A 20,017-nucleotide genomic window follows, 5' to 3' on the forward strand; every position below is an offset into this window, starting at 1 on the left:
GCAAAGAGCATAGCTACTCCTGTTTTTTGGGGAGGTTCCTGTCACATGGAGTATTGTTTTCTAACTTTTAACTTTCAGTCTATCAGTTTCTTTTTGAATTAAGTGTGTTTCTTGTATGCAGCATAGTGTTGGATCTTGCTTCTTGACCCAATCTGCCAGTCTATTTCTTTTGATCGGTGAATTGATACCATTAACATTGATGGTTATAACTGATATGGATTGACTCATCATTGTCATGATTTTTTTTTGTGGTTGGATTTTCCCCCTTTCCATTTAATTTCTCATTGTGCCCAATGGCTTCATTCTGCTGGGCTTCTTGGAGTTGTGATCCTCATTGTCTTTTCCTAGGATATTGTTTAAATTTTTTTGGAGTGCTGATTTGGTATACATGAAGTTCCTAAGGTGCTCTTTGTCATGAAAGTATCTCATTTTTCCATCAATTTTGAAAGATAGTTTTGCAGGATACATCAATCTGGGTTGCAGGCTGTTTTCCTTTAGGGCTTGGAATACTGCACTCCAAGCTCTTCTTGCCTTGAGGGTTTGCATTGAGAAGTCTGCTGTGATTCTGATAGGCTTTCTGTAGTATGTGATTTTTTTCTTTTCTCTAACTGCTTGTAGAATTTTGTTCTTGTGTTGGGTTTCTGGAATCTTAACTATTATACGCCTATGTCTAGACTTTTTTTGATCAAGGCTAGTTGGAGTCCTATATGCCTCACTTATCTCTATGTCATGTTCTTTTCCCCTATTTCTGAAGTTATCTGCTATCACTTCTGTGAACAGTTTTTTTTTTTTAGGTCGTCTGCACTCTGTCCTGTTTCTTTGTTGACTCCAATTAGTGTTTATGTGATTCTTCTTTGCTGAATTGATTTCTCATGGTCTCTTAATATTTTCAAGAAATTTTTCTTTTCCTGATCTGTAATTGCAATCTTATATTGTATACCTGAAATTCTGTCCTCGCATTGGTTCATTCTGCTGTGTAAACTTTCAATGAAATTTTGAACCTCCTGGAATCTGTTTGCATCTGTTTTATGGATTCCATTTGTTTCCTATGTTGGCATTCCATCATGTTCCTCAGGTCCTCTATTTTTTCATCTGTGTCCTCTCTAGATTTATTAATTATGTCTTCAACTATGGGCATAATCTCTGCTGTTATCTGAGAAATTATTTCTGATTTCACTTTTTCCAGATCCTCTTTTGTTGCCAGTTCAGAGAGTACAGGTGGTTGAGTATCAGAGTGTTCCATCTCTTTTCCCTTTGGGGTTGCTGTAGGTGATATGGAAGTCTGGTTTTGAGGTTTGTTTATGTGTTTTCTAATTTCAAGGTGTGGGGGGTGCTGCTGGCACTTGTGTGGCTCACCTCTCCTGCACTGGGAGCTGTGGTACTGCAGCCCAGAAGCCTCCTCCTCTGCACTGGGAGTGGTGCTATGGCGGCTGGGAAGCCTCCTCCTCTCAACTTTAGTCTTGTTTTTAGCAGCACATCATATCCTAATTAACACTGTTAGCACAGACTTTTCCAGTCACTCAGTAGTGACAAGGAAGAAGAAATGGGAAGGGATAAGAATCAGAGAAAAATGATTTTTAAGACAGAGATTATGCCCTTTGATCAGAATGAAAACTGAAGATGTAAATAAAGACTTTAGAGTGACCAAACATGATTCAATGGTGGCCTGTCACCAGGCAAGAAATGAGGGATTATCACAAGGAGATGTTAGAGAACATTTTGGTACTACAAACTGGCTCTTATTTTATCTGGAGTCAAGGTTACATTACTATGTATGTTTATCAAAACACACTGAATGATATCCTTGATATGGACATGCTTCACTGTAAGTTTATCTCAACGATGTTTATTTTTTTAAAAAAATGTAAAAATCACAAAATTTCCAAAAACAGAACACACCCAGTTTAACACAACAAATGAACAGAACTCTATAACAAAGTAAATCTTTGTAATATTTTTAGACTATTGAGAGCTAAGAAGATTTTAAATAAAAAATAAAATAAAATAAAAAAGAAGCTTTTAAATACTTTTGGAGAAGTAAAGCAAAAGCACAAAAAGATTACAGACAAAAGATCAGAAATGAGCATTGTATTAGACCTCTCTATAGCAACATTGGAGAAGGTCAGAAGAAATACCTTCTAACATCATGCAGCAATACTTTCAAAATTCTATAAAAAGTGTTCTAGTCCCAGCCAAACTGTCAATTGACTATGATGGTAGAATATTGACAGTTTTAGATATTCTAGAATTCAAAAGCTTTATTTAACAAGCATCCATTTGTTGAAAAATGAAAACTGTCCTCCTCTAAATGAAGACATAACCAACATCAACAACAACAAAGAAATACAGCTGTATTAGTCACATTTGCATGCTGGAAAAAAATAAACTGACATCCACAATTTAAAGGAGGAGAGGCTTATTTTGGCTCACAGATTCAGAGGTTTTAGTCCATGGTCCTCTAGCTCCAAGGCAGAAACATCATATCAAAAGGGCATCATAGAACAAATCTGCTCATTTAATGGAAGCCAGAAAGCAGAGAAAAAAAGGGAAGAGAAGAAGGGGCCAAGAACCAGATACAGTCCTCCAGATTATGCCTCCATGACTTACTTCCTCCAACTAGAGTCCAACTCCTTAATAGCTCATTAGCTATGAACTTATCAATGGATTAAACCAGTGATGAGATTACTGCCTCACAATTCATTTACCACTCCAGGAATCTCAATCCAGTCAAGTTAACCATTAAGATTAACCTATACAACAGCAGACCCTGGAGACAGGGAGTACAGTTGGGTGACGGGCAAAAAATTCCCCCAAACAATGGTGAGAGAAAATTACCATACCTCTGGGTTTCAAAAGTAGAGACTAACAAGTCCAGACTGCTGTGAGGCAGAATGATCCAGGAAGGTCTTCTCCAAAGAACAAAGGAGAAAAAGTCACTGATGCTTTAGACACTGTGTCTTACCTTACTGAAAGAAGCCTTACAGTATTTTCTCTTGAAAAGTGCCAGCTGAATAAAGACCTAAGAAAGTAAAAAACAGAGCAATTACTAACTGCAAAGAAAATAGACTTATATGAAAAAAAATTATAATGTGCCATAAATCTAAACATAATAGATCAATTTCATCAAGAAATGCAAATATAACATTATTGGTCAATAGGAATGTTTTATCTCCTTCATGGTATGCTGATAATCCTGCCTGATATCACTAAATCCACAGGAACTTATGGGTAGCTGAATAGGGAGCACAGTGTCACCATCAGGAGATACAATCCACCAAAGCTTCCAAAAAGAGATTACACATAATTAAGGGTTCCTGAACTTAGAAAATGCACTAGTAACCTTCAAACATATTACCTTCTTCAATTCTCAAAGCAACGATACGCAGAATAAAAGGTTACAAATTTGGTATAGAAATCAGATGTTCTGTTTTCTAATTCATTGCATGAAACTCTGATTTCAGAAGTTAATGCTCTCCAAACAACAACAAAAAAATCCTCTCCCAGGAATCCTTTCATCCTTGTGGAATGGCATCAATTTTCCTTGTTAAAAACATACTTACGAAAATTATCTTGCACACCATCTATCTCAGTAGGTGAGCTCCATTATCTCCACAGTTGCTCAGTTCTTGTCACTTTATTTTCTAAACTTTCACTAACAAGGCAGAGTAGATTAACATTTTCTTCCCTCTGTGAATCCTTTTTGTGTTATGGAGCCCACCATGATTTCAATGAATCACACTCTTTAAGACGTGGCTCAAATCTAAGTGAGAGGATTGTCCACATGCTAATTTTTAATATCTTCCTTGAAAACTATCTGACAAGTGTAGCTAATTTTGTACCCTGTATATTAAGTGCTTTAAGGCACCTGAATGAATTATATTTCTAAAAAAAAAATCCTTGCCTTACATTTTCCATAATTAACAGCATGAGGCTATGGTTAAGTAACAAGACTTAAAAGGATTCAGTATAGTTAATGACTGGCACAGTTAATTATGTGAGTATAAAAATTAGAATCTGTGGGAACATACTGTAGATTAAAATCTTAATTTAATTTGTTTTCTTCTCAATTATGTGCATTATTCCTTTAAGGTCCACATGAAGGGAATGAGTAGCTTCCCAGCACTCCAATCTATCTGGTATTCTTACTTGTTCTCTTGTTAGCTTCTTGTATTTCTGTTGGTTTTCAAAAGCACATACACTGTTGATTAAAAAGTTATTATTCTTTATATGTTGACAACCATATAAAGTACAGAATATTTGAGTGCTTAATTTTGAAATGTCGGTTACAGGTAAAATAAGTATCGAAGATTGACAGTAAAACTAAGTGCTTCTGGTGAGGCTTTAAATTCATCCATAACAGAATTAAAACTTATGACCAATGGTAAAATAAATTTCAACAGGCCAAAAATCATATATAAGGAAATATTCTCTCCACTGTGCAAGAGATTACAAGAGAAAATAGCTTAATTATAGCATAAAAATTTCAATTAGAAACTATACAGATTCCTAAAAATAGATATCAAAAAGGTAGTAGAATCTGAAAAATAGGTTTTAATCTCAATAGGAAATAACGTTTGAGTCCTTCCACTTACAATGTTGTATCTTTTTTTGACAGATCAACATGGGGAACTTCTTAATTTAACAATGCTTCCCTAGTTGCAAAGACCCTTTAAAACACTACTGGATCTTTCTTTCACGCTCTGTCAGATGTTGAGGACTGTTATTTAAAACATGAATATCCCAACCCCACTTGGCACTAGCTATTGACTAGGAAATAGTGAGGTTGGACTTTTCTCCATTCGAAGATACAGATGCTAGAAGGCTTTCACTTAAGACAGAAGAGAGTCTATCTTAAACTTTTAGAACATGCTAGTTGGGACAACCTTTTAGTAGATAGACCCCATGAAAAGTTACTTTTAGTTTGTCTTCCAGGTGACCAGAGGGTGAGTGGCCAAACAGCATCCTAAAACAACCAACCAGAAGAGTGAGGGAGAGTAAACATGGCTTGGTCCCTTGTATAGTTATGTGCTCATGCTTGTGAAAACATCTAGAAAATCCTGAGACTTCCATTTTATTGCCTTATTATAAAAGAGCATTCCACATGTTACCAATGGGGCATTAACAGTAGTAATCTTCTGGTATATTGATGAACAACTATGAAAAACAAATTCATTCTGGTTTTCAGAGGATAGTATTGAGGTTAGGAGGCATTTGCTCAGTCAGAGATCCACTTTCTTAGTGCTTTGGATTCTGTGTTGCCAGTGTGACTCATTCTCACTAGAGGAATATGAGCAGAGATTGTGTCATCTCCATGCTAAAGCCTTTAATAAACAGATGGACCTAAGGTAGAGAACTCAGGCAACAGAGAATGGTGGATTCCAAAGATGGAAATAGCCTGAGTTCCCTAAGTGATTCCATGGAGGAGAAGAACTCCTCACTAATCAAGTAGATGCATACAGAAGTGAAAAATTAAAAAAAAAACTTAGTTTATTAGTTAGAGCAGGTAGAATAATCCTATAACTCCAAATTCAATGGTAGAGTAAAAGAAAACCTGATATACAGAATTTGTTTAATTCCTAGGAAGAGAGATAGCAGATAGCTTGCTATGATCTTTAAAAAGTTATAACCATTAAAAAGTACTCCATTGGTCTAAAATATTTAATAAATGTTGAAAATTATCTTTTAGCAAGGATTAAACTTATTGAGACAAGTTGGAGTTCCTTATTGAAGTAAATTGTTATTAATATTAATAAATTATCAGTTTGGAAAATGAGAAGGTGATAGACATAAAAGAATAGATAAAGGTGAGAATGAGGAAGATACAAAGGACAATTAGTGTTTCGTACACTAGAAGTAATCAGGTAAGCTATTCCATCTCCATTTTCTTCTCTTTTAAATGTTTAATATCTATCTTGTTTATCTGTTTAAAAGGTCAAGTCAGAAAAGACATGTGACCGCCCTTTAAAACCTGCCAAATACTAAGAAACACAAATCGATATCAATGATAATATATTAGAAAATCAGAATAAGTCTGTATATTTTAAGGCAATGAAATTATATTAATTTAATTTATTGCTGAGATTAGATTTGCAATTCCCAGGAAATTTTTAATTATACATTTTAATAAAGGAAATAAAATCCAGAAGTAGAATGAGAGGTGAGAATTAAGGGAATGATATATTTAATAACAGATTTAGCTGACATTTTAATTTAAGCACTGCAACTTGTTAGAGGAAAGATATTTAGACAATTAGATTTGTTTCAATACAAGGAGCAGGTCTTCTTAAAAATGTGTTTTTTTCAATCTGTCCTACTTATTGCAATAATCATATTTAATATTTTAAATAGATCATTTGCTTTTCATAAAGAAACATTAATAGATTTGAGATGTGTAAAGACCATTTTAATCATTTTGATGTGTTTCTAAGAATTTCTATAGCACCTGTCACCGTGGTTTCCAGATTTTGAGACAAATCTATTGAAAACTTAGGAAAACCTTTCAGTAAGTGAAAAGTTTCCCTCATAAAAATTAGAGTATGGAGTATGGGAAGAAAATGAAACAATGTTTTTTAAACTTTTTGTTTAAATGAACAAACATCTCAGAAAAATAGCTCCAGATAATCCAAAAAGGCGACAAAGGACTGAAATGTATCAGATAAATGTCTAACTTAACTGTGTTCTTCGAGACCTATAGTGTAACTTGAGTATCCAGAAGCAAAATCAAGTACTAACTACCTGGCCTGGTGGCACTGATTGTGTGATGGATTCCCCTAGCTCACGGAAGGCCTTCAGTTTGGGCCCAAATGAGCCAGCACGAGATGCCCCTGCATCAGAAGACATGAACTCAGCAACTTCCTGAGTTGTCCTACTGTGCTGCCTATGCCAGGACTTTGATGACAGCGGGTTGTCCTGCCCCACACAGCCTGGTTGCTCTATGTCCAACCCAAGCTGTGTGCCTGGCTTGAGGCTTCCTGGTCCTCTTTGCCATCTCTGGTCCCCACAGGTCCCTTTCCAGCCACGTGGTTGACATTCAGTTAAGGTCTCACCCAGCCCGAGGCCATTTTTTCTGGGCCTGGACCAGGTTATTGCCATCTAATATCCACTACTGCACCATGTAAAAACTGCAGAGTACAAGAATTAAGTTGGGATATTAGGACCATTCCTAACACATTAAAATACTCAAATGAAGTTTATCTCCTTTCCATTCAGAATTATGAAGATAGTGAAATAAAAGTTGTATACCTAATATTTATCATTTAAAATTGTTTTAAGAATTTCTTTAAAGGAAAGAAGTAATAGAAATGAGATTTAAATATTTAAATTTAATAAAAAATAATAAACAATTTTAAGAATAGCAAAATTTATAACAAAAAAGAAGTAAAACAAATTAAAGACATTAAAGTTTACATTTTTTTCAACCAAAATACTTATATTTCATATATCTCTTCTGTCTTGAATTTCTCTATTAATTCACGTTAAAGAAATAATGATTGATGTACCAAAGACTTAATGACAAAGTTATTCACTGTAGCTGTGTTTAGTAATACAAAACATGAACAAAATATAGTCAAAGGAACTTATTATACCTTGTATCATAAAAAAATTCATAAAGTATGTTAAATGATGTAAAATTTTCAGATTTTATTAATAGTACTAACAACAACTAGTTCATATTCAAAATACCAATTCTGTTTTTAAAATTAATATAGATTAATATATTTATCTCTATATTTGAACATCTATCTATATATATACACATCAAAACAGCACATCAATTTACATCAAAATAGTAACAACTGGAGGAGATTACTGATCCATTATCCTTTATTATTCTTCCCCCCAAAATTACTCTTGCAATAAAAGTGTAAAAATGTGTCTATAACTTCAGCTTAATAAAATTTTTATAACTTGTTTAGAAGAGTTACATTTAATTAAATGATAGGAAAGCTTAAAGGTACAAATATGAAGAATTTAGAGATAAACTAAAATAAAAAGTAATCAGTGATAATACCACCACTTTCACAAAATAAACTTACATGGGTTAAGAAACATTTATTTAATGATATTATACTTTCATTATAATCAGGTATTCAGTTAGTATTTCATTATAGTAATGAAAATCTGGAGATGAAATATTAATTTCAAAACAAAACTAAAAATGCATATATACAAACATATATAATAAGCCCAATTAAAATATGTTACGGATGTCACATATTACATTAGCTAATATTAAATGCACATGTAGAGTTTTATAGAGTTCTATTATGTGTAGTACCCATTTATGACATATACATAATAAAGACAAAAATAAATAAAGCCAGACATTTGTAATGATATCCTTGGCTGATACATTATAAGTAATTTTTGAAAAATGTACATATCATATTTTATATTTATAACAAATTATTTTACAGTCAAAAAATACTTTAAAATAAAATATGTATCAGTTGTTGAAACCAACCATATTATATAATATAAAAGATATAAAATTTGAAGAGAAAAGTAATAAAAGGTAATATAAAAAGTAGGCTTTCCTTTTGTTTATAACAAATTCATTAGCATCATTGATCAGAACCTGAAAACAAAGAGAATGATACTTTTAAGAACAACAACAAAATTCAATGACATGAATTTCCTTTTTCTGACATTTTTTAGGTTATTCTAAAATTTGGCTATTTGAAATACAACATTTTAACATAAGATTGACATTCTGTCTGTGTGAATCTGTGTGACTTCCTTGTTGCTGAACATCTTGTACAATGGTACAATGTATTAATGTCCAATGATGTCATCATCACTTGCTTTCCGAACAAAAGTGTAAAGACAAGTACAATCTATCAACCTTTCAATTTCCTGACATCCCCTAAGGAGGACTAATAACCCTAATATTCATTTCCTCAATAAACAAGCCATTTTATATGAATAGAAGGTCAGCACAGCCCGCGGCTATTTTCATGCTGTCTGGTCAGACTTTAATTACTGGTGGAATTCAGATGCTATAAATACACACACGGAATGACCACTCATATTTAAACATGGATATTATAAATAAAGGGAATCATTGCACATGACACACATTTGTCAACATCTGCCTTTCTTAGCCGGAAAAATTCATTGTGGTCTGGCACTTCAGCACTTAAACCGGGAGGCAGTGCTGACCACATTGAATGCATAATCCAAGAGACCCTACTGGATGGGTTCATTGGTAAGGGTTGCTTCCTAAAGGGCAAGATACCTCCCAGAATTTGTATTTCTACCCAACTTTAGCCTCCTTCTCAGTATCTGCTGTGTTTGCCCAATCTTCATGTTTTCCCTAGGACTTGGATACCAATATATTGGAAGCTGCTTGCACCATCATGTACCTTTGATGCGGAAAGAATCTTGATCTGCAAGAGCAGATCACCAAGCCCAATAATTGTAATGCACTGTCTTGCCTGTTCAAATATAGCTGATATTTGGACATTAGCAAGAGTGGGAGGGCAGGTTCTAGAGTCAAACTTCCCATTTCTGGTCCTTTTTCAGATGCTTATAAATTGGATAAAGAAGAGTGAGTCATGTCACTTCCCTAATCCTGTGTCTTTATCTAAGAAAAATATCTCCAGTGGGTTGTTTGGGGAACTAAAAGACGTTCCATACAAAGAGGCTGACATATAACCAGCCTTAGTAAAGGTATGTAAGAGTAGAATATCTGTGGATAGTGACGGATATACGACCTTCAAGAGCTTAAAGAATGATGACAGCCAATGGATTTCTCTATCCAAGGAGGAGGCCTCAGGGTAGATGACTGAGCAGAGACATCTGGGTGTCAAAGTACAATTCAGGATCTAACTTCTGTGATGAGGATTCAAACTTAAATCAGGGCCATTAAAAGGTAGGAGGCTAGGTAATTAGGCATAAGGTCAATGCAGAGGAAAAACAAAGGCTAATTTAATATAAACTCATGTAAAATGCAGAACTAAGTCTTCTGAAATTCCACCCAGCAAAGAAGATAATTATTTCTAGGGTATCAGGTACTAGATGCAGGCTAAAGTTGAAGGTACATCATCTGAAGAGAAAGTGAGATGATCCTTAGAACCACCCTTTCTCTTGGATCATATAAAAGCATCCTCAGGGCAACTGGCCCAGCAATCTCCCTAAAGGGCAGCTGTGACCATCAGCCCATTCCTCTCTTACAGTCAGACATCGTGTGGATTACAGAATTATACACAATCTTTAAGCACATTATTTTCTTTATAACCATTCCCCAAATATAACGCACATATACCTAGTGCTCCAGTGAAACAGACTCTGAACACAATGTTCGTTTTCCTGCCTTACCCACATATACCTAGTGCTCCAGTGAAACAGACTCTGAACACAATGTTCGTTTTCCTGCCTTCAAATTTTTACTCATACTTTCTGCTTCCTGGAAATCCCTCCTACATTGCAAGGCTGCTACGACTGGCTCCTTTAAAGGCTCATCTCATACACAACTTGGTTTGTATGGGACTGTAACTTGAATTGGGCATAATTTTGAGTCCAGAAGCTAAGACATGAAAGGAGTAACCCAGTTAACTTCCATTGATGTGGGAAATTATCAAGGACATGTGAAAAATCTACATACATCATCCTCATGATTTTAGGTTCAGTAGGCTTGGGAGCTTGTTTCTACATAGTAAAATTTCCACCAGGGGACACAATAAAATTTCCAATAATCTTCTAAAATTTTCATTGTACTGAGGTATAATTTATATGCTTTTAAATGTACCATATTTAATATACAATTTTATGAGTTTTGTGAGGTGCATATAACCAAGGAACCATCACCAAAACAGATACAAAGTAATTCCACCACCTCAAAATATTGTCTCATGGTCTTTTATAAGTCATCTTCATCTCCTTCTCTAATCTCAGTATTTAGCAACAATTGGTATAATTTCTCTCCTTACAGTTTTCTTTTCCAGAATGGAATCACACAGTATGTACCCTTTTAAGTTTCCTTCCTTCACTTAGTTTATGTTGGTGCATGCATCAGAAGTTCACTTCTATTTATTGCTGGGTAATACAATTTTACACTTCTATTTATTGCTGGGTAATATAATTGTATTTTATGAAATAATTCTATTGTATAAAATGCACCATAGTTTACTTATCAATTGAGCAGCTGAAGAATGTTTGTATAATTTACATTTTAGCTACCATGAATAAAGCTACCATAAACATTCACACATAAGTTTTTGTATATTTATGTGTGAACATAAATTTTCATTTCTCCTGAGTAAACACCTGGGAGCAGGGTTGCTGGGTCATTTAGGAAGTGTATGTTTACCTTTCCAAGAAACTTGCAAAATATTTTTTAAAGCATCCATTCTATTATTCATTCCTCCCAGCAATATTTGAGACTTCCAGCTGCTCTGGACCTTCAGCAGCCCGTAGTATAAATATAATCCTCCAAAAAAAAGTAAATATAATCCTCCTTTTCATTAGATATTCTAATAAATGGAGGTAGTAGTTTACTTTAATTTCTTTCAGTTTAATTTGCTTCCCCTAATGACTAATGATATTGACCATCTTTCTTTCTCCTTATGTACAGTTCCTTAGGCAAAGTGTCCCTTCAAATAGTTTACTTTATATTGTTTTTTTTCAGTTATTGAGTTCCAAAAAGTCTTTATAAAAATTCTAAACACAAGTTCTATACCAGATATGTGTTATGCAAATATTTTCTTTTTATTTATGGCCTGTGTGTTCATTCTCCTAACAATGACTTCTGGTAAATAGAAAATTTCAATTTTCAGACTCAAATTTACAATTTTGTGGATTATGCTTTCGGTATGGTATCATATTTAGGCAATCCTTGAATAACCAAAAGACACAGATGTTTTGTCCATGTTTTCTTCTAGAACTTTTAGGCTTTATGTTTTACATTTGGGCCTATGATTAATATTGAATTAAGTTTTGCATAGGATGTGTGGTACAGGTTGAAGGTCTTTGATTTACAAATGGCTAATTTTTCAAGTATCATATGTTGAAAAAACTTTACCCAATGAATTTTCTTTGCACCTTCATCAATGTTATTTGACTCTATGTGTGAAAGCCTATATCTAAAGTCCCTAATCTTTTTTTAACGTCATCTCTCTATCATTACCACACTGCGGATTACAATTGTTTCATAATAGTAAGTCATGAAATCAGGTAGTATGAATCTTCTAACTTTGTCCATACTTTTTAAAAATTATGTCTGCTATTCTATTTCCTTTGTCATTTCAAAGGATAAAATCAATATGCCAATTTCAAGTAAAAATCATTTTGATATTGACTAAACTTCACTAAATATATTCTGCTTCTTAGAGACAACAATTTATATATTCAAATGTGCTAAGTTTATAAAAATTGCACTGACTCAGTTTGGAGACAGTCTTATTGAATATGAACCTATCAATGTTGCTGGTCACCCTGGGCTTTGCAAACCAATGAAGCAGTAAAGAAGGAAAGAACTTCCAATGCTTAGGAGGTAATCAGCCCTGGCTGTCATAAGGAGCTAGAAATGCTGTGACTCAAGGGACAGAGAACAATACATTTGAAACTAATGATTCACTGAGCATTTCTTTCTACTCTTCTATCTGGTGTTTGTGGTAAACAGGTAAGTGCAATGCTACACTCAGCCTGAGGACATGGGAATCAGAGACTCAAACCCATTAGAGATTTGGAGCAAGAAAAATCTGCATCCCATGATGGGCCCTGCTCCTTTCTTTGATTTTTGGATATGTCTGTCTGAAGGGTGTGTCACACCAGGAATTCCCAAGGCTCTCCCCATGAAACTGGCTGGGGACTGGATTACAACTACATTCTGCTTAACTTCTCTGACCATCTTTTTCCTCCCAGTTTCTTGCAGGGTCATTTCTGGGAATACTTTCCAATGTACCCCTTGAATATAAACCTGCTCAGAATCTGTTTCCCGGGTAAACAATCCAGAGACGCACCACACATTCCTCATCACTCAGTTCTCTGAGTGAGTCTGAAGGGCAGCATAGACACATTATCTTCCTAAGGCGTTCTCACATGTTCACGTGGTTCAGTCCTCACCAAGCATCCCTAGTGTATGCACTGACTTTGGGCAGTGTTTTGACCCAATTCTTGTGACTGTTTTTTAAGAAAAAGATTTCTTTCAAAGACATATAGTCCATGAGAGAAGAGTCTTACTGTGTTCAGAACAAATAATGGTAACAATTTAAATTTATTGTTTCAGGAGATATATAAATATAAAGGCACATCATCATGATGTTATTTATTAGATTAGTGTGGTGATGATCTTCATAATTAAACCCAGAAGGCCTGCTGACCAGCCTTAAAAATATTATTAAAAAAGTGAGCCATCCCAAGGAGGTAAACCATGTCAGACTTCTAGCCCTGCATCATGCCTGGTTCCTGCCAGTCAATAAAACCACCCTTGTTTTATTGGAATAAATGTTCAATTCCTTATGTCTGATAATGTCCAAAGTGGAAACTAGTATCTCAGCTCTTCCTGAGTGGGGATATCAGATGGTTTTAGGCTGCAGAGCCCACAGGTGTATTCCATTAGACAACGGACTTGGTGTGATCTTGAGCAAATCACTTTACATCTCTGGGCCCCACTTCCTTACTTTCAGATTTTACATGTTAAAACTGGCTATCCGTAGGGCTGGGGATTTAGCTCAGTGGTTTCGGAGCCTGCTGTGTAAGCGCAAGGACCCAAGTTCGATCCCCAGTACCAAAAAAAACCAAAAAACAAAACAAAACAAAAAAACTAGCTATCCGTTAGGTTTCTTCTGGCTCTAAAAGAACTGATTCTAAAAGACACTGATTCTACTACATGCTGCTTCATAAAAGAGAGCTGACACACAACATATAATAAAGTACTAGTGAAAAGGAATTGTATGTATCTCAGGTCTATTCACAAGATTCATTTTGAAGCTGTAAACTAAAAGATGTTATAAATAGCCTGTCCTCAAAAATGGCTTCATTTTTTGCCTAAGTAACTGATCTGAAGTTACACCAGCCTTGGAGCATTTAGCTAGTAGGACATCTCACCCACTCAATCCTATGCTATTTCCTTTAGGTGACCAATGAAGAATTGTAAAAAACAAAATTCTGAGTCCTTTACCAAGAGAAATTAGTTATCTTCTCTAATTCTTAAAAGTTCCCTTCAGTGGTAAGGCTCCAGGAATTGCTTTATTGTTCCAAGAAACAAAAAAGAAAGTAAGTTTAAGGAATAAATAATTTCCTTACTATAATAAAAATAGATTTGCTTTCATCTACTTCAACTTGTTTTTAGCTCTCAAGATACCACTGACATAATTAGTTATCCAGACCCTTTGACCAAACACACCTTGGAGATCAGCTCCTGTAGTTCACAGGAAGTAAGGAGGAAATTTAGCCAGCTTAATACTGTGTATGCTTTATATATGATTTCCTTGGAAGGAAGGGTCCCGCTGCTTTACCAATTCAGATAAATATCTGTGTACAACTTAAAGGCTTGGAAAGATCTTTTTTTTTTCCCTTTCAAGGCATACTAAAGATTGAACCCACAGCTTTCACACTGAGCATTCCTATCTTATTTATTTATTTATTTACTTTAAGTCAAGATCTTGCTAATTGCTGGGTTTCCAAGCCAAGGTAAAATTTTTGATCCTCCCACCTCAGCCTCTCAGATTGCTGAGATCACAGGTGTGAACCACCACACCTGGCTAAGACAATACTTTCTTTAAAACAAGACTCCTAATAGGATAAACAGTCCTATAAGAACATCTTGGAAATAATGGGTATTTATCTGAGTAAATACATAAATATTTGAGTATTTACATGAATATTTACCTGTTGCAAGATATATCTTGTGACAGCTTTTCTCTTTAATTCTCCATTGTTATGGCCTTGGACTGGTTTTATTTAAATTATGTGCATAGGCGGGTTTCATTACTTCTCAATTCTGCTTCAAAATACTAAAGCAGATAATTCCAAAATAGTTGTTACAGAAAGGTTGAGAATCATTAACTAAAAATAAATATTTATAGAAGGGCCATGTTTAGCTGCCATGTGCTTAGCTATAGTTAATTTACCTGAAGCACCATGATCAGCACCCCAAACCACACAGAGGTCTGGGATTTAGAAGATGAGTGTCTTATCCGGCAGACAGGGTGTTTCAGGGGGACTCTTCAGGTATTCTCTGAGGTTCAGTGCTCACCCAGGAAACGCTACAGTCACCCTTATGACCCTAAGACAGCTGTGTACCTTTCACTGATGCTCCCTGAATCAATAAATAAACAGACACACTAATGTCTTGTCCCCACATTAGAGTTAAGCAATTAAATGTACAGGTGGGTGACAACTTTTAGGAGAAAATCTAGTTTCTATCCTAGCTTTTTCATTTTCTTTTCAGCAATGGACAAGCTGGCTGGTTTCAGCTAGCCTCACCCTAGATCCACTTTGAGTTCTGATTTAGAGCAAGAACAACACAGTGCACAAATCTAGCTTCAGGTCTTACTTGGTAAATTCAAACTGGACTTGATTTTTTTAAGACAAATTTTAAAATGGTATTTTAACATAAAATATTAAAATCCCACATATTCCCATTAATTTGATTTCCTCCCTTTGTGCCAGGAACCACAGCCAACAAATCAACAGGAAAACAAATCAAAATATTTGTTAGCTACAATGCATTTCAAAATTACTTAGTCCATGCCAAATCTTATTGCCATTCTTACCTACCACATCCCTCAAGGGAAGCACTTCAGGGAACATGATCATTTGTTATAAGTTTGCTTCCAAATTAAAAAGGCATTTAGTTCTCCCTGTAAAGTAGTTATTGCTACACAATCTAAATCTTTATTTATAGTCAGGCTATTCATCTCTAAATAACCATGGAAAAATTAAAAGATGGAAAATTTGTAGCATCAAATGCATCTCCCTGGCATGAAACAATTTCCAGCAAGTGCATAATTTAAACTTCTGTATTTAACTGGTTATCTGATTGCCCTTTAGCAATTGAAGTTAATTTTTTTTGAAAGTGCCTTGTGTACTAATGATGTCTACTAGAGACGTGTTAGCTCAACAAGCGCAGTTCTAGAACTGAGTATTAGAAACACTGCCTCAGCCATCTTCCAAGTACCTCACATGGGTTTTAGGCCTAGGACTTAGAATAGGTTTTGAACTACCTGAGCAAGCTGGAGCTAACTGAGAAGGGCCTGCTCCTTCCCCTTATCTATGGTTCATGGAGCTGCATAGTTCCAGGTGGCTTTGACATACACCCAGAAAACAAATGTGAGCCAGATGAGCTTCATACCCATTCCAAATAGTCAGAAAACCCATTTCCTCTTTAGCAATTCTCTTGATAGTCCCCCTTCTCAGGAACCAAGGGGAAGAATTCTGTCTAGCCCTAAGACTACATATTTATAGGAAAATGTGCTGTGTTGGCACAGTTTTTGGCTATGGTTATATCCAATATGTTTAAGTGTATTGTTATGCTGGGTTATGTCCATGAAACTCCACTTGCCTGTAGTTTTACTCAGTATATATTCTTATTGACTGTAATTACATGGCCCTTTGAGCAACCTAAAACACACATTTATGCTTGCATCATTTTTTTAAACCACATACAGTATTTTTAATGAGCCATGGACCTAAAGTCAATGGTCTTTGCTAGCATAGGCATTATATGGCTATTATCACATAAAGAAGAGAAACATCCTGTTCGGAACAACTGATTCCACTTAACCTAGAGATACCAGGACCAAACAAGAGTGCTGACAAACAGGGAAGAGCCTCCTAAACCCATCCAGACTTCACTAAATTTTAAATAGAATTCAGTAGTGAGATAAAAGGCCTTTGAAACACGCGTAACCCTGTCTCCTCCTTGCTGCAGATGCTAATTAATTAACCGTCTTTGACTAGTAGCTAAAGCTGAAGAAAAAATAAGAGATTAAATAGGCAGGAAAAGTTGGGAATTTAAAGCTTAAAATGAAAGGCTGAATTTCAAGTGGCATGAATTCTGACATTAAAGCAAACATTTGGAAAAAAAGGTCAAGAAAGATGCGGGGTTTTTTTCTTTTGTTTATTGTTGGTTTGTCTGTGGTACTGGGGATTGAACCCAAAACTATTCACATTGTACTACATCCTTAGCTCTTTTTTATTTTATTGTATTTTGAGACATGGTCTTGCTAAATTGCTAAGTTGCCCAGGATGAACTCAAACCTGGCTCAGCTTCCCAGAGTGCAAGGATTCCAGACATGCGCCATTACACCTCTACCTACTAACATCATTTTTAAATCTGCCTTGAAATGTCTTAAAATTCAATGTAACAAATCGTATAGCATTTTAATGCTTCATGTACATTCACTATTTAATAAATATGTTTGGAAGATATTGCTATCTACATTTTACACTATTTCATCATGTATACTTATCCCAAATCCATGCAGAAGCAACTGGAAAGTTCAATCATAAAAGCTGCCACATGTTTTGTTCAATGCATAATTTAGTTTCAATGTAAATTTTGGGAGGTTTTACTCTTGTCATTCTTCTAGTGCTCTGTGAGTGTTAGCTTATTCTTAAAGCAATATCTGTAGTAAAATTATTTCATCTGCTTCTGATATTTGAAAACAAATGTTCTAATGATGTGGAAAATGATTTTACAGGAAGTTAATTTATTCTATCAATTTCTACAACTTCTCTAGTTTCTTGGCATTTCTTCCTAGAGAAAATATTTAATGTAATTATTTGGCAAGAACCTCTGTCTCTCTCTCTCTCTCTCTCTCTCTCTCTCTCTCTCTCTCTTTCTTTCTCTCCTATAAGACAATACCTACTCAATTTTATTTTGCACATGAAACAAGACATAATTCAAAAGCAGAAGTGTTATCATAAGCTTTTATCAAGACTGTCATTAATGTCAATTAAAAAATTCTAGAAAAGTGATACTCCTACAGTATACTGTAAATAAAATAATGATCCTTAAAAATCATTATGTTACTAAAAAAACTATAATATTGTTTTTCACTATAATAGCATCACTAACTCACCCATAACATTGCATACTAAGACACACAGTGTCACTTTCAGATGAAATGCAGATGACTTGCAAAGCAAGCTCACAGGAAAAACTTGGGCAGCAAGATAATTGGGTTGTTACCCTGACACCTTCCATGGATGTCTCTTTCATATAAAAACACTACACCATCTAACCAAGATTCAGTGATAGATGAAAAGCAAACTTTGTAATAATTTGTACAATAAATTCAGCAACTTATTTTTTGACATAAAATGATCACTAATTTTATGTGTTATAAGAAGATCAAATCAGCAGAACTGATTCAGTGTTTTCAACTACCCTAATATAAAGCTGTATAAAAATTATTTTCATTTATACTGTTACAACCTTATTCAAACAAAATAAATAGCCTGATGGAGCAACTGTTTTACTTATACAGACCAAAAAAAAAAAAAAAAAAAAAAACAGGATTAGAGAGATGAAGTAAATTCTAAACATACATAATATCACATCAGTATAAACTAATGTACTGAGTTTTTTGCAATTCATGAAATATAAAGAAGTCTAAGTTGGTGGTAATTTTATGTAACTAACTTTATATTGGAGAAAAAATAATCAGACATCATATAAAATCCTCCTAATTTATATACACTTTAAATATTTAATATTTGGGAATAAATATATTGCCTTGCTTCTATATAAAGTTTACTTTCATAAGCAATGTTCTATTGTGTATTGATCATATTTAACCAATGTGATATAGATTTCCCTCCAACTATCACCTAGTGTGGTTCCAAGCACAGAAATGGAAAAAAAAAAAAAACTTCGTTGGATGAGTTAAATTGTCTGCATAGACATATTTGCCAAGGAAACATCAATAACCTGTATTTCCCGAGGCTGTTGCATCTCACCTAGGTTCATAATGAGTACAGAGAAGTTAAATACTAGCTGCTTCCCATTCCAAGGGAGAAGTTTCAAGGTGAGCCTCAGGGTTATCAACATTGAATCAATAATTCATTACTTAATATGTCTACTTTCTCTGAGATGAAGTGTGATTAATATTTTCTATGTCCTTGTGTTTTTCTTTAAAGTATTTTCAAGCTGATTTAAGACCTTAAACATTTTAATTTTATACTTTTGTCATTATTATAAAGATATTTGCAAAGGGCTCAAATGAAAACAACACAAAAACATTAAGAACAAATTTGCGAATTATCCATGAAAATAATGCATTTGGAGTTCGGGCTATCTTGAAGTTCAGATTGGCATGATTTAAATGAGTAACTTCTTACTAATTCATCACAAGTGCTGTGCCCCTGATTTAATAAAATATAGGTAATTCCTATAAAGTAGTAATGGCTCCCTCACTGGCAGTCTTTGGCTTCAGTGTCAGGGCATTGGCCATCCACCAGCTGTCTCAGGAGACTGCACAGATTTAGGGTTCCCCATGGCTGCTTACCCCTTTAAATAATTCTGCCAATGGCCCTCGCTATGTGCAGAAAAGAAGAATCCCATATGGAAAATTATGTACCATTGTAGTAAACAGAATTCATGGGGAATGAAACTTCAGGATCCTACTGACTTGTTTATGAGGCCTGATCTTCCATCTGCCTTCAGGCAAGGCAGGGATGGGGACAGGTCAGTCTCATGGGGACTTTGGAACACAAGGCAGGATAAGGCAAAAAACCCTTACATCCCCACATCCCACCTTAAAGTGCTGTTACTCATTTTCTTACAAGTCTATTTGAGAATCTTTGATATTAAAACCTGAAACCACATCAGTAAAGAAGGGCAACGAGTTCTGATTGGTGTGTAGTCCTGTTAAGTAACAATGACAATGATTTGTACAGCATTTGCTTTCGTGGTTGCCAAGAATGACTTAGTTCCTTAATATATTTTTATTTTTAACACCACTCTTATGTTGCAGTTCATTCAATGGATATGGGACTATTAAGATCATTTTAAGCTCATTAAAAGGTTTTTATTTTTGCCAATTAAGATTTGTCAAGGTAGTTAAAG

At 34.8% G+C, this 20,017-nt stretch overlaps 1 protein-coding gene across 17 annotated transcripts in view; it reads right to left on the minus strand.

The window, feature by feature from the left end:
• The window catches only part of Inpp4b (inositol polyphosphate-4-phosphatase type II B), a 1,082,298-nt gene that overhangs the window by 569,739 nt on the left and 492,542 nt on the right, over positions 1-20,017 (minus strand). For all 17 annotated transcript variants that reach the window (XM_087193385.1, XM_087193387.1, XM_021247702.2 and 14 more), the window contains one exon: positions 2,963-3,019. The gene's annotated coding sequence lies outside the window, so the exon portion shown is untranslated. The remainder of the gene's footprint in view (positions 1-2,962; positions 3,020-20,017) is intronic.

This window comes from Heterocephalus glaber, unplaced genomic scaffold (genome assembly GCF_053883595.1).
Source record: "Heterocephalus glaber isolate CG9 unplaced genomic scaffold, H.glaber_assembly_v1.0 deba00001587, whole genome shotgun sequence".
In the NCBI taxonomy this organism is placed as follows: Eukaryota; Metazoa; Chordata; class Mammalia; order Rodentia; family Bathyergidae; genus Heterocephalus; species Heterocephalus glaber.